This window comes from Hipposideros armiger, unplaced genomic scaffold, assembly GCF_001890085.2.
Source record: "Hipposideros armiger isolate ML-2016 unplaced genomic scaffold, ASM189008v1 scaffold_600, whole genome shotgun sequence".
In the NCBI taxonomy this organism is placed as follows: Eukaryota; Metazoa; Chordata; class Mammalia; order Chiroptera; family Hipposideridae; genus Hipposideros; species Hipposideros armiger.
Window position 1 is genome coordinate 14,941 of NW_017731950.1, and position 15,500 is coordinate 30,440.

Genomic DNA, 15,500 nt, shown 5'->3' on the forward strand with positions numbered 1-15,500 from the left:
ACGCAGGCTGAATCTCCAGAAACCCTAAGTCAGTTCTCTGCCTCAGACTTTTCATTCACCTGGGAGAAAGTCAACTCGAGATTTCATTTATGTTCACAGGATTGTAAAGTATAGCATTTACACATACTTCCTTTTCATCACTGTTTTGTAATGCCTGTTTCATGACACAAGTCACATCATGCAAATTAAGTGCAAATAATTAGAAAATCCAAATTTCCTAACTAATTATTGTATATTTGGCTTTAGTTACAACTACTAATTTGTTTTGCCTCCTAGAAAAACACTGGTTGGCATCAATTATGTAACTTTACCAGAAAAGCAGACCCAATGCTTACTAGTTTATCCATGCTAGCTAATTAAGTAAAAATGTATTGCTAAAAACTCAAGCAGATTATCATTGTTTGTATATTTTAAATAGCACTAAGGCATGGAAAATAAAGACAGTTGCAAGTATTATCAAATGAAACACAAGATATTATCATACATCTTTATCAGAAAACTGTCTGAGAGATTGTGGAGAAAAAAGAACCCTCATGCACTGCTGGTGGGAATGTAAATTGGTACAACCACAATGGAAAACAGTATGGAGGTTGCTCAAAACATTAAGAATATAATTACCATATGACCCAGCAATCCCTCTTCTGAGTATCAATCAAAAAAATTGAAGACTTTTATTCGTAAAGATATATGTACCCCTATGTTCACTGCAGCATTATTCACAGTGGCCAAGACATGGAAACAACTGAGGTATCCTTCAATAGGTGATTGGATAAAGAAGATGTGGTATATATACACAATGGAATACTACTCTGTCATAAGAAAAGACGACATAGTGCCATTTGTGACAACATGGATGGATCTTGGGTTAATCATGTTAAGTGAAATAAGTCAGACAGAAAAAGTCAAGAATCATATGAATTCACTCATATGTGGGATATAAAGCTGAAAGCAACAAACAAATAAGCAAAAACTCATAGACACAGACAACAGTTTAGTGGTTACCAGAGGGTAAGGGGGTCGGGAGGGAGGTAGAAGAGAAAAACGGGGTGAAATATATGGTGATGAAAGGAGATTTGGGTGGTGAACACACAATGCAATATACAGATGATGTATTATAGATTTGTACACTTGAAACCTATATAATTTTATTACCAGTGTCACTCCAGTAAATTTAATTTAAAAAAGATTTGTTTGAAAAACTATGAAAATTAATAGATTTCAAAACGAAGTTAATTGTGAGATAAATATACCAAGACAAAAAATATTATTTCTCTTAGATACCTATGTGCCTATGGCAGTAGTTAGATAGATGATAGATATAGATAGACAATGATAGATAGATAGATGATAGGTAGATAGATAGATAGATAGATGATTTATAGCTAGATGGTAGATGATAGATGATAGATACATGTCTCACTAAATAATAGCAACAAAAAACATAAATTATTTTTATTAATATTTTTTAATATGAGGGAACTATATTAAGAAAATGTCAAAGAAGACTTGAATAAATGAAATGATATCCCATGTTACTGATTACAGTAATTATTTTAAAGGTATTTATTCTCCTTTAATTACTTTTCAAGTTTAACTATACCCCAAATCTCCAAATTCAACGGCACAGTTTTCTTTCGGGAGAAGCTGGGGCTCTTCCTGATTGATCTAAACATGCATCTGGCCCAGGAGTTGGAGAAAATGGAGGATCTGGCAGGATAAACCAGGCGAGCCAGCAGGTATGTGACAACATGTCTGAGCTGCAACAACCCCTGAAGACCTTGCAGCAACCTTCTGACCATAAAAAGCATAATCCCTGTTTTACTTTAATCTTCCAAATCTCACACAAAATGTCTCTTCTTATCCAAGCAAACTCCTTAACCATGCAGAGAACAGAATTCTGTTAAATGGACTTATAAGTTTGCTAAGTTGACACAATACAAAGTCACCACAATCATACAAATATGGATTTTCCAAAAGTAGTGATTTATAGAGCTTTCAAGGCATAGACAAATTTGCTAAGCAAGACACCAAAGGCAAAAATCTTAAGGGAAAGAGGGAAAGATTTGACTTCATAAAAGTTTTTTTTAAGTGTGTCTAAAAAACAACAGCAGAATCCAAATCTAAGCTAATTCTTTAAAAAGAAAAGAAAATTTTAGAGAAATATTTGCAAGACCAATGTCTATAGTGATAGACAAATGGTCGATCTGTTTCACATACAAAGAAGCTTTTTTGTTACTGAACATAACTGCCATTGAATGCTAAATGTGTTATCACTCCAGCTAACTGATTCTTAAGAGCGAGAATGATCCCCCCAAAATAATTACTGTATGTCCACAGATAAAATGGAAAACAACATCATGAACAATCATGTTTAACTTTTGGCTTTTAATTAGGAAGAACACAAAACAATCAGTCTTTAATATTTACATAGATCATCCTCCATACATCTGAAATAATGTTTCTTCTTCCCACCTTCTCCCATCTAAGTTTATCCATCCTCTGTACCATTTTCTCTAGTGTTTTAGATGATTGGTCAGTTAATGCAAAATGCTATGAAAGCCATGCAATAGTCACATATAATTATTTAAAATATATCTCTTCTAAATTAAAAGTGTCTCTTTCATACAAAGCAGTGAATAATGAAAGCATTATGACACTGGGCTAGTACAGAGAGGGTCACTCCTGCCAGGTCAGTCATTGCCCATATTTCTGACAGATAGACAACTCTACTTTCATTCCTGTATATTGAGACAAATTTTAGGAGGAATAAAGTAAAATAGGTCAAAAATTGAACTATTTGGAAATTTAGTATCATGAACCATGAATCACAAACCCAAGAAGCCAGAAATATGATGAATAGTGTCTTTAACATTTAAGAAAGCATTGACTTTAAATGGCCTCTGTCCAGATAATTGTAAAAATTAATACCAAAATTATGTACAAGCATAAAAATTGCATTTCAGATGTGCAAGCTTATGAAGGTGTCAGAGTGAGAAAAATTATGAAAATAATGTGGAATTGAATTTTTGGGGGGCCATGAATCAATTTTGCCAGTGTTTTTGCTTTGCTGTCCTGCTACTTTCCAGAGTTTGATGTTTTTCATTTACAAACATTAGGATATATTTCATTTACCAAAAAAATTGGATTTAACTCTGTAATTTATAAATATTTATGCATATTTCCAAAGAATACATGGGCTTAGCTACATTTTTCCATGATTACTTATATGCCTAATACATCATGTTAGATCTCACATTTTGCACTTTCACAATAAAACATTCAGATGAGAAGGGGATAACCCAAACAACCTGACAACAAATCAGCAGACACTTGGAAAAAATAAAACCTGAAGTAAGATATAATCTATAAAATTGGTGAAGATTTCATTTGAGGACTATTTTCTACATACACTTAAAAATAGTTTTTGTTGTTGTTCAAGAATGAAATATCTGTTCAGATTTTGCAGTGGGTTATTAAACAGCCTAACAAATGGCCAGCAAGTGTCAGTGACCCTACCCCATTTCTCTTCCACCTTCACTCACATGGCAAGTGGGATGTGAATGTGTTGTCCTGCATCGTATTCAAAGATGACACTACTGACAGTGATTGCTCCACTCCCCGTGTGTGACTGAGAAGCCCAATATGGTACCAGGACTCCTTCCTGTAGTTTGCACATGTGAGATTTGTGACTGCAGCTGCTTTTAACAGAGCCTGCCATTGTTTATATCTCTGCCTCCAAAATACAAAATGGGCCGTTGCTAGGAATGAACCACTTCATTTCCTGACCACTGCAAGCCAGACTCTTGTCTCAGCTGTTCTTTCCCAGATGTTCCCCAGCACAGCCATGCTGCTTCAAGTTGTGCTTTGCCTCATTCAGGGAAGAACAAGATAAATTGACTGGAATGATAAGTATTCCTTTGGTTGAGGATTGTGTTCCCTGCATGGATTCAACAACAAAAACTGAGAACCGATTCTAAGTACCTACTCCGTGTTAGCTTGCTGTGATCAGTGGTGGACAGGACACAAAGAAGGCTGAGGCCTGGGCTCTGCCATCAAGGTGTTTACTAGGTAATCCCACCCTGGAAATGGTGCAAGTCAATGAGCGACAGAATAAGGGCTGGACTAGGAACTCTTAACTCTAGATGTTCACTAGAGGGCGAAACCATTTCGGGTTTGGGTGTGAGGGAATTCATCATGGAATAGACATTTGGAAAAAGATGATCAGAGAAGACGCTTTGAGAATGGGAAATGTGAAAAAGATACCAAAGAAGCAAACTGACAGCGTCTTTTGGGGATGGTGGGTATACAGATTGGGTCCAAGGGGAAGACTACAAAATATAAGTAAACCAAGTGTCATGGAGCCTGGTTGTGAGGGTTCGAGCCATTACACAGATTTGATACAGCCTGCGAAAATAATTAGATTAAGGAGCAATCAATCCAGAAGTATGGTGAGTAGCCCTGATTCTGGCACAAACTAGTTGTGTGACACTGAACAAATAATTTAATCTCTCAGGGCCTCCATTTTTAAATCTGTAGATTGAGAAAACTAAAATAGAAAAGAAGTTCTCAACACTTGGGTGCAAGAATATTTGGAAAATCATGAAGGGACAACCATGACTTACACAAAGATTTGAGACAGGAAGATGATACTGGCATCTAATGGACCTAGCCAGGGTTGTCTGATGTTCTGTTACTCATGGGACAGTCACACTTGAAAATGTCCCCCACGTGTAAGGGAATAAACTATATATAATTCTTATTTCAGCCTAGAAGCCAATTGTGTTTTGCATGAAAATATGATATGTTCATCAAATTTCAATATAAATTCTTTCCCTAGAAATGTAAAAATCTTGTGGTGTTTGAGTTGCCACTAAAATACACCTATATCACTACATTTTACATTGTCACATTCACGGTGAGTCTAAGGATTTATAAGAATCTAATTATTAAATCCATATTTCAAAATGCCAATATATGCACTTGACTATTACATCCAAACTCACTCATTACAAGTAGCCACAAGCTTCAGACTACTTCATAGTATCTTCTAGTGTAGTGGCACCTAAATGCCACGTTTTCAAAGGCACACTGTTTTATCATCAATTACTTTTTATTTTATTTATCCTTATTATTATAGTTAGGGTATTTATTAAAGTTTTTTAAATGATGTGGGCAGGTGGAAAAACTATCTGTGAATTTTATTTCAGCTAGTAAAGAGCGTGGTACAAAATATTTACCATTCAAAGGGACATTGTGTCTGCTGGGACTGAGAAGCACTGGGTGAGTGATCTGGAAGGCCCGTCCAGATCAAACCTTCTATTACCCCGCTGGTGTCACAATCTGAGGCTCAGATGTGTCCAACGAACTCTCAGAGCCTTGATGTACTGTTTTTTAACAATTACATCCATAGATTAGTAAACTATTCCTTAATGGACTGAAAGAGCAATATCAAAACAAACCCATCAGTCACTAGCAGAATTATATTTATCCTTAGGATGTTTACTCCTGGGATAAATATAAGCATGGAATCCTTAGGATTTTTCAGCAAGATTCTCACCCAAAACAGAGGACTTTTCCCTTTACTTCCTGAAGCCTGCCTCTGGTACCCTATGCCAGCTAAGCAGCCACTTACTCATCTGATCAATTTTAAACGACATTTGAAATGTCACGATACACATTTGCTTCCCTTCCCATCCTCATTCTGCCCCTTGTGTGAAAGCAGTCATGGCAACGATATTTTTCACTGTGTCTTCAGGTCAGCAAATGTTGATTTAAGGCTCTTACACTTTCAGCATGTCCTGGACTCTCCGCATCACACCTTGAGAATCATCCTGGCCAGCAGTGGGTGCAGGCATGCTGTGAGCCTCGGCTGTCAGAGGATTTTCTGCTTTCTTTGCCACTGTTGGATGTTTGCAGGGGCCCCTGGGAGATGCTCTGCTAATGAGTTACAGGCTGCTTCATCTATCCTGTGCTTTGACTATCTGCCCAATCTTTCTAAGTTCCTAACCTCATGCTTCCTCTTTCCTCCTACTAGATGTCCTTCTGGGAGACATTGGATATGGGGATGAAGCATTCTAATCCCAGGGCCTGCAGCCTTGTCAGTGTGGACAACCCAGGGGTCTGTTGCTTTGTTTATCTTTCCTACTTGTCTAGTGGGAGGTTTGGCGAAGAGGGAAGGATTCAGATTGTGAGTCTTGGAAAAATATCTGAGTGGTTCCTTGTTTTTTTTTTAGTTTTTTTAATTCCAGTCATTAATAATAGAGAGCTGAAACTGCCTTAATTGAAAATGAAATTTGGTGCTTTGATAGAGCAATCTTTCCACTCTGACAAAAAGAAAGATCTTTCACATTTTGATATATTCTTTCAAAGCTGAAATTGAGGGTCAATTAGTGACTACTTCATGCAAACTAATGAGTGCAGCCAACAAAGTAAAATACCCTTATGTTAATAAAGCAAAGACATTATTTCCAAAGCAGAATCCTTTTGACTCTTAGTTAAGTCATCCTTTGTTTCTGACAGACTGAACAAATTAAAGAAAGAAGAATCTGAGGATAGAAATTTTATGGATGCTTCTTGCTTTTTTGTTTTTAATAATAAAAATTTCATTTCACAAGAATGATCTGTGAGACACAAAACCCTAACCAAGTGAGATGATGCTCTCATGTAGGTACAATATGACAAAAACTGAAGCCAAGATGCCCTTTCATTAAGGACGAATTTATAGAAACTGACCATGATGCCCTAATGGGCTTAGAGGGACTTGGAGGCCCAGTTCCCAGTCAATAATAATGTGGATACTCAGGTTGATTCCTGACCCTTGATGTAGCCACATCTCTTTCCTGAACACAGAGGGCTTCAAAGTGGCCGGTTCACGGAGGAGTGTTTGGTGAGGCAGGAGCTGGGACACTGGGTGACTAATTTCAGTCTCAGTGGAGCAGTTCATCACAACTAAGCTTTGTGAGTGTTGGAATGATGTGTGTGTTATATGTGGGGAGGGTCTGAGCTTCAAAGGCTGCAAAACACAGTATGTGGTATCTTATCTTACATCACTTCTCAAATCTGTACAAATTCCGATTTCTCTCTGACAAGGCCTTCCCATTAGAATGAGAAGTTCAAAAGTACAGTACAGTTTAGGTTGACTATTCAACAATAAACATCCCTGTGAATGAAACAGTCAAAAGCAATTGATAAATATGCTCGTCCTAAGGATCAGATACATACCTCTGTCATTTATGAGATATCATTTATCCATCAACTATAATGTACCTTCTTCCTTCCACTCATGCTGATTATTATCATTATATCTTTGTTAGCCTGAACTCCAGGATCTACAGTAAAGGTCTTATGAACTGAAATAGCACAATTTGTCATGCACTGGAATTTGTCTGCTTCACAGAGACTTTGAATTAAACACATAATTGAAGTGTTCCCTTGTCTAAACTTTATCCACAGCCATAAATTAGGAAACAGAGAAAGAGCTAGAGCTATGGTGTTTCCGTTGAAACTAAAACAATAAAAGTTTTCTACGTTCAAAACACATCTTAAGTAGATAGCCTATCACGTCTATGCTACTCCATAGCTATGGTTAAATAACTAGTTCTCACTGCTATTCTGTAGGGTAGTTTATTAATCACAGAAAGTGTAATCAGTTAGCCTAACCTAAAGGTTGGTGTAAGATATCATTCTTCTGCTGTATTCTAATCATTCAGTATTTTCAACAGCTCTATAGACACTCAGTTCGTGATAGGGTCTTTTCTCATAAGATAAACATTCTTGAAAGAGTAGATTGAGAGGAATAAAAAGCATTTAGAAAAACATTTCCACTGACATGACTTTCAATTAAGATAAAGACTTTATCCTTAAAAGATTAAAAATAAAGAAAAAGAATAGAAAAAGAAACAACAATAACAACAAAAATCAACCATGGTTGTGGGTTTCTAGCAGCAAAAGAACAAATATAAACTAATGAATCTGGAGACTTGGATTGGAGAACTAGGCAGGTCATTGAAGCACATTCATGGATGGGATGGAATGAGTGGGGAAATGTCTAAATTGTTAAAGCTAACACTGGAAAATTCAATGACTTAAACACCTCAGATTAACTTCAGTCGTTTCATTTGGGGCCAGGTTGTCACTGGTGCTTGCAGCTCAGCCTGGTTGAGGAAGGGCCATGTTTTCTTGAGAACACTTGTTTAGTGCACTGAGCCAGAGCCATGCATAAAACAGTCAAAATAGCTTCACTCTAGCCTCATCTTTAGAAGTGACAAAGAACAAATACCATGGATCCTGGTGCTTTGGTGTGTCCACTAACACACCTGGATTCTGAGTATTTTGTCAGCTTAACACTAGGTCTTACATTTTAATATGGAAACAAACAAACAAACAAAAAAAGACAGTAATATTGAGAGTCCTTGAAGTCTCAAGTTTGGCTGTTTGGTGGTTCCATTTGGTGATAATCTTTGAAAGGCTACCACTTTGATCACTCATACCTTTAAAGAAGCCACTTTTTGAAAGAACAAACTTTACAATTTTATCAACTAGAAAATAGAATTCTCTTCAGATTTATTATATTTATTTCCTCTTTAAGGCAAGAGGAGTGATTACTGCTCCATCTTCTATTCTTAGCATTCTCCAATTTTAGTAGCTACTGATTTTGCCAAAAGCTCCATAAGCCTAGCACGTTTGTGATTAGTTCTACTGGGCAAATAAACTTGTAAAACAATATGTTATGCCAATTGGTTGTCAAATTTCTAGTTTTGAAAGAGGCATTGTATATAATGGCTTTGTAAACTCTACTAAGGAAAATTATATTCTGTGGAGTTAAACACATAATTTAAAACCAGAATGCAATGAGAAAGAAAGAAGCCAGCAGTCATTTTATTCCTCCACATTTTGGTGGCCAAATGTTTTGAGGGGAGAATAGTTCAAAGCCACGTCTTTACTTGCTCAGGGTGGCACAGAAGTCCAGAGAGGCCAAAGGCTCAAGTTCTGGAAGGATTTGTTCATGAGAAAACTTGGACCAGAAAATCTCACTTGGCTTTGAGATACAGTCAAAGGGATATTTTTCAAAACTATTGGGATGAAATCTGACTGAGAATGACAATTCTTCATGGTTAAAGAACACAAGTCTTAAGCTCCTTGATTATTCCTTTGCTTTTTTATTCCATCTGTGTCACCTGAAGTTTCGCTCTCTCCAAAAGTGCAGTAAAGACAGGGGAAAAGATTTAAAAACAAAACAGGCCCAACTTGACCAGTTGCATATTTTTTGACATTATGTTGAGATGCTTTGGGACTACATTTTTTTTGTTTGTTTCAAAATGTTTTCAAGGGGTCAAATGACCTGAATGAGCTCAACGATTTACACCATCCAACAAATTAAACTCCTCCTTTTAGCATGTGTATTACAGTCTTTGAGTCTTTAATATAATTTAAAGCAATTGTCCCTGTAGGGAGGTCTAACATTTTGCACAGTTTTACTGAAATAGTTGACCTGCTTGAGGAAACTAGAATTTCAAGGGTACATTTCAAAACCCTGTTTCTGTTGATAATAGTGTTCCAGAATTTATATTTATTAATTTTGCTTTATTTTGGTACAACTCCCACAGGAAATCCTGAGGAGTATACGTTTCTGGCATATTTTATCTTAGATGGTTCCATCCCTTTGGTCTTGCATCCTGATTGCTAGACTGAAGTGTACCTTTAAAAGCCTCTGCTCTTTAATAGAGCTGAGGATGACAACAAGCAGGAACTTCAACACTCTAGGAAGACAATCTATCTACTTTCTCCAGTTATCATTAAAATGTCTTTCAGACATAGGTCATAACTGGAAACCTATAAATGATATCTGTGTAGTAAGCACTTCCCACAGAGCTGGAGTCCCAAGTGATTAAAATTTATCACATTGTTCTTATGGTTACAAATACTGCTGATATGTGTCATTACTTAGAAAGTACTGTTCATAACATTTTGATTTTAGTCCAAATAGTTTTCTCTCTGAATTTCCCATAAAACGCTCTTGATCTTTTTTTAAAAGGCCTGATCTGCTTCTCCATTGAAAGAACAAAGAAAAGGGGGTGATTGTTCTCTAGTTTAAATTTTGTTTGGTTTGATATATTTATTGCCTGGTGGGCTGCAGCTAATTTTCCACTGGCTTTTCTGAGAAAGTAATTAGGATAGAACTCAATCCTATCAACATGCAGCGTCTAAGCTCTTTCATGAATTAAAAGTTATGATATTTAGTACGTGGCTCTATTAAAATGATTTGCAACCTTGAGACCTCATATTTGAGCAGTGCTTTGTTTTGCAAAACTTCATGCTTTGAATGCATGCATTTGTTATTTGATTAGACAACAAAGTATACATCAAAATGCTTTCGAGAGAGCCTTTAATATGAAAAGAGTTTGTCAGAACACAGGATAACATGGTAGCCTCTCTTATAGTCTCCTGGAGAACTAAAGATCAGAAAGCTCTTTCAACATGATTTTGCAACCCTCTTGAATTTGCCAATTCCCTTAATTTACATCTTAAGTCTTAAGGTTACCGCAGGGTACCCTCAGACATTCAACTCTTATAAGGTATTTTACCTGGAAGGCATGGATTGAACTGGCTTGTATTTATTGAGAAAATAAGACAGTGAAGATAGCATGCCCCCTGCTTTTCTGCCTAAAAGAACCTGGCTAGACAAATCTGGCTTGAGTATTTGTAACTGACTTCTAAATACTGGAACTATGTGTGCCTTGCAGTAATATTAAGATATCAAGGAAGGAAAGAAAGCAAGATATTAATGGGATTTAACACTAAGAATTTTAAACTAATTTTTATGATTTTGACTCCTAGTTATAAAGAGTTCAACACCATCTCACCATCGAATTTAGCTTACAAAATGTATATACTATTTTACTATAATTTAACATTCTGCATTTTACATTTTCACATAAATTACTATTAAAAGGGGTATTATTTAAATATGCCCCAAAATTTTAAGCATAGTTTTATAAATAAATGGGAAAAAAATAAAAGGTAAGCTTCTTCACTTAGAATTCTGGAGTCAAGAGTATTTGGGGATTATGTAGGCTAGTTGCCAGATCTAGGATTTTTTATTTTATTTTCAAAACAAAATGTACTAGTTATTTCCATTGCTGACATAGTTGGCTCCATGTAACTTTTGGAGAGAATCTCTTTTTGTATAATTATCTTGTAGTTTAAAGTCATTTGTGGTGGGGGAAAAAAGCCAGCTGGTGGCTAACAAGTATGAACTATAGGGGGTGTTGATAGGAAATTTTTAAAAAAATCATAGAATTGATTTTATGAATCTCATTAAAACAAAGTCTAAGAGACTGACTTATTTTGTTGTATGGGTATTTTACAATATCAAATACTCTTGGAAACAAATAAACCATTGGCTGGTACAATACAAGCGTTTTTCACCTAGAGATTTTTCATTGAATGTTTAAGGACTGGAAAGAAACAATGGTACATGAGTGCAATCAATACATAGTTTCTAATTGTAATGGCATTTTACTGCTAATGCACTTTACAAATTGTTTTGATCAAGGTTTTATGTGTATTTGTAGTGATTCATCTTGGCTGTGTATATTTAGAATTATATTGAAAAAGCATCTATGTAGGTAAGACAACCCAATAACCAGAAAAACATGCCATATCACCTAGATACCTAAGCATCAAAATTGAATTGTTCAGTCAATCAACCAGTTGCTTTGTCTATGTGATGACAAAGCTTAGTTGAGTGTTTTTGTTTTTTCTTTGGTAATGTCACTAAATTTTCTGAAATAATTTATTGTTTTAGAAGGTATGCATGCCAGAAAAACATATGTAAATAGTCAAAACATCCTTAAAATTGTGGAATACTAGATTAAGAAGTGATTTAAAAAGTTTTGATCTAGATCCTATGCATAAATGATTTCTCTCCAGCCCCTCCAACACATAAGAGGTGCTAGCCCCCTAATGCAGCCCATTGTACCTACACAAGACTGATTATAAGTAAGTCCACCCTTATATAAAAACTTCTAATTATTGGTCCTTGTATACATTCTACACAAGATCAAATTTTTTCCTCTCTAACAATAAAGCTCTTTTTTTCTCCAGATAAAACATCTTGCCTTCCTCTAGTTTTTCTTCTTTTGACATGGTTTGTATCTATCATCTCACCAAGTACATCTTTTGTTTTTGAAAGCATGCTTTCAAAATGTTTTCAAAAACAGTGTGGTGCCTAGATATAAGCTCAGGAATAAAAAGAAAAAAGTTGTGACCACAGTGGAATGGTGCGTCAAGTTATCACATCCTCTTTAGCAGAGAAAATTTGCTCCAAAATTGACCTAAATCTTATTAAACTTATGGCAGCTCCACCATTCTGTTGACTTATATTGAACTCACTATTACCTAAAAGCTGTCAGTCATTCATTTTCCCAGCATTTTCAACATCAGCTATCTTTCCAGTCAGTTTTCTGAAGCCAGGTACAGGGCTATATATTTATTGCTTATACCTATACAAACTTTATTCAATGAAATTCAGCCCCTTGTCCACCTTGTCAAGCTCATTTGGAACCTGGTGTTGTCACCATCAGGTTCCGTAAAACCCCAGTTTATTTGACAAGATGCCCATCAAACAATTTAAAATAATATCCAGAAGGCAACTCATTCCAATATGTTAAGCTCTAGCACCTAAAAACCATTCTTGCTGAAGTTTAAATCCTTTCCCAGGTAAGGCAAGATCTCAAATAGTCCAAAATTTAAAAAAATAGACTAACTCTTTATCAACTCACACCCTTGATGTTTTTTAAGCAAGAATAGAATGCCTACCAAAGTAAAAGGGATCCAGGGAAACTCAATGAACCAAAGTCATTCATTATAACCAATATCTACTTTTGGTTATTTATCTTGTCTTTATATGAAAGTGATGATGATGAAACTCAGATTGTGTTTATCACATTTAGATTTTTGTCTTTCCTTAACCCCATTTAAAGTGAAGATAGGCTTAACCAAATGACAGTGAAATACCAATTAAATAAAAATGAAACCAACACAAATTCTCTAAGTGAAATAGAATTTTTATATTTAACAATTTTCAAAATATACTTGCTTAATTATGGCTCCCATGGGCTTCATGCCATTGTTCTTTAGACACTGTGAAATAATAAAAACAAAATAATATTGTTGGTAAAATGTAACGATTACCGTAATGTTCCCCAGACACACACACACACACACCAATCATACAAAAAGACGGCTTTACATTTAACTTTAAAATGTGCAATCATCGAAATGCTTGAGTGGCCCCATGTGTAGGAGTGATAGGTCTCACACATATTTATGAGCTGCCTTAAATCCTTTCTTGAGCAAAGTGAAATGTAAATAAAAGACACAGTCACATATTTAATGAGGAGGGAGCAAAAAATCTAAATTGGTATGTAGTCACTGCCCTCACAAACCATTTTATTTTCTAAATGTTATATTGAAATGTTTAGATGCCTCCTTTTAGCTGACATCACCAATGTAGAAGACATGCTACATCATCCAATATCACAGGTACATGGGATGCTGCTAAGCAAGGATATAGTAATCAGGTAGGTTTTTAAATGATCTATTACCCTTAAAAATCTTAATAAATGTGAAACACTACCTGCCATCCATGGAGTCATTCCCAGTTGTCCTCATGGGCAATACCTTCTTCTGTGACTCTGGGAAGAATTCCATGTTTCTGAGTCAGAGCAAGATATCATTGGTTTAGGATTTGCATGGGGATAATACAATTCTATCTGTCTTTCCCCCACACACACATTTAAATATTAAACAGAAAACACATTTGTACCATATATGTGATATAAATGCATCTCCTGGCTTTACTTAATTTTCTCCTCTGTAACCCAAACATTTCCTCCTTTTCTCTTTCCATTTTTGCAGAAAAGAATAATCAGGCAATGATAGTTTATTTGAAACTTTGTTAGAAGTCATTTTATTACATGACTCTTTGAAAAAAAAAGTCATTTTTATTGGAGACAATGTTTTGTTCAATTGCTTGTTGTTTTTAACTAAGTGGCAAAAATCACCTCACTCATAGGACAAACAGATATTCATTAGTAGAGGAATCCTGTTTTTAATCCTTTTTATCCCACATATGGCTAAGACCAGATCTTCCATCTTTAAGCCTCAGTCTAACTTTCTCAGCACCCCTCCCAGTGCTCTCAGCCTTACACATTACACCCCAACAAGGCCCAAATGCACAGCATGACCAGAGTTAGCAAATAAACTAACAGAAAGCCCAGTCAAACTTGAATTTCTGATAAACAACAAAGATTGTGTTGGTGTATGTTCCAAATATTGTGTGGAATGTACTTATATGAACACATTCTTTGTTATCTGAAATTCAGATTTAACTGGGTGCCCTGTATTTTATCTGGCAATCCTGCAAACACATCTTCTATGCCATTGTTTCAAGCCATTTTACACATATTTTTCTCTCTATCTCAGATAACTTCCTGTGCCTTGTCAACATGGAAGACTCAGCTCAGCAGGCTTTTTCTCCTCCCTCATAACATCTTGGTGACGTGCTCCAACCTCAACCCCAGGGAAGCTGATCATTTCCGCCTTTATGCCGCGACTGTGCCTTGTACATATTCAAGTATAACTGAGTCACAAGCTATATCTCACCGATTGTGTGTGTGTCTAGTTATGAGTCACTGGGAGAGAAGGTACTTTGCTCACCTACATTCCCAATGCTGGAAGATAATGGACACCACAGGAGAACTTCCAGGTAGAAGTAAAGCAGAGGGGTGGAGCCAGAGAATACTGGATTTGAGTCCTGGACTCTGCCACTCTGAGTCTATGGACAATGTATTTAGACCTTCAGGGCCTAAAGATTCTCATCTGCATATTTTTTAAATAAAATATTCCTGGCCAAAAATTGTTAAAAATTAAATGAATTTGTTTGTATAGTATAAGGGACCTGTCACCAAGCACAGAGTCACCAAAACAGCTACCTTCTAATGTCACTCTCCTTGTTGAACTAAACATCCTTTCAGAGGTCCGTCTTTTCTTTTTTTTTTCTTGACTATCTGGAGAGAACTTCAATTTCAATTTTTAAATTGTTTTAAAGTCTGTCAAATTGTGGCCTACTGTGTTCAACTTTTAATAAAATATTTTAATTGTTTTGCCAACTTATCCCCAAATTCTGATTTAATGCTTGCTTCTCTGTGTTCTTCCTTTACAATCAAATAGCACTTCCAATCAGACCATAAAAAAAGAGCAAAACTCGTCTCCCAAAAGCTTGCACAGAAAAAGAGTTTCTAAAAATTACTCTTGTCTCATCTGTCTGACTCACATTTATCTAAAAATAAAAGGAAAACTAGGAGAAAAAATAAACGAACAGAGGATAACGTGTAGCCTCATGTCTCTAAGTCAGATAACAAGATAATTTTTCTGTGTGCTCTATATTTCACTTTACTTTCCAAAATGACCTTTCCACCCCCAAGCCCTATCACTAG

General features: G+C 35.9%; 1 long non-coding RNA gene across 1 annotated transcript in view; it reads left to right on the forward strand.

Annotated features, from left to right (window-relative positions):
* LOC109371919 (uncharacterized) overlaps positions 1 to 15,046 on the forward strand; it is a 29,428-nt gene extending 14,382 nt beyond the window's left edge. Inside the window, exons 3-4 of the long non-coding RNA XR_002121961.1 lie at positions 1,590 to 1,736; positions 14,488 to 15,046. This is a non-coding gene — a long non-coding RNA (uncharacterized LOC109371919). The remainder of the gene's footprint in view (positions 1 to 1,589; positions 1,737 to 14,487) is intronic.
* Positions 15,047 to 15,500: the final 454 nt, after the last annotated feature.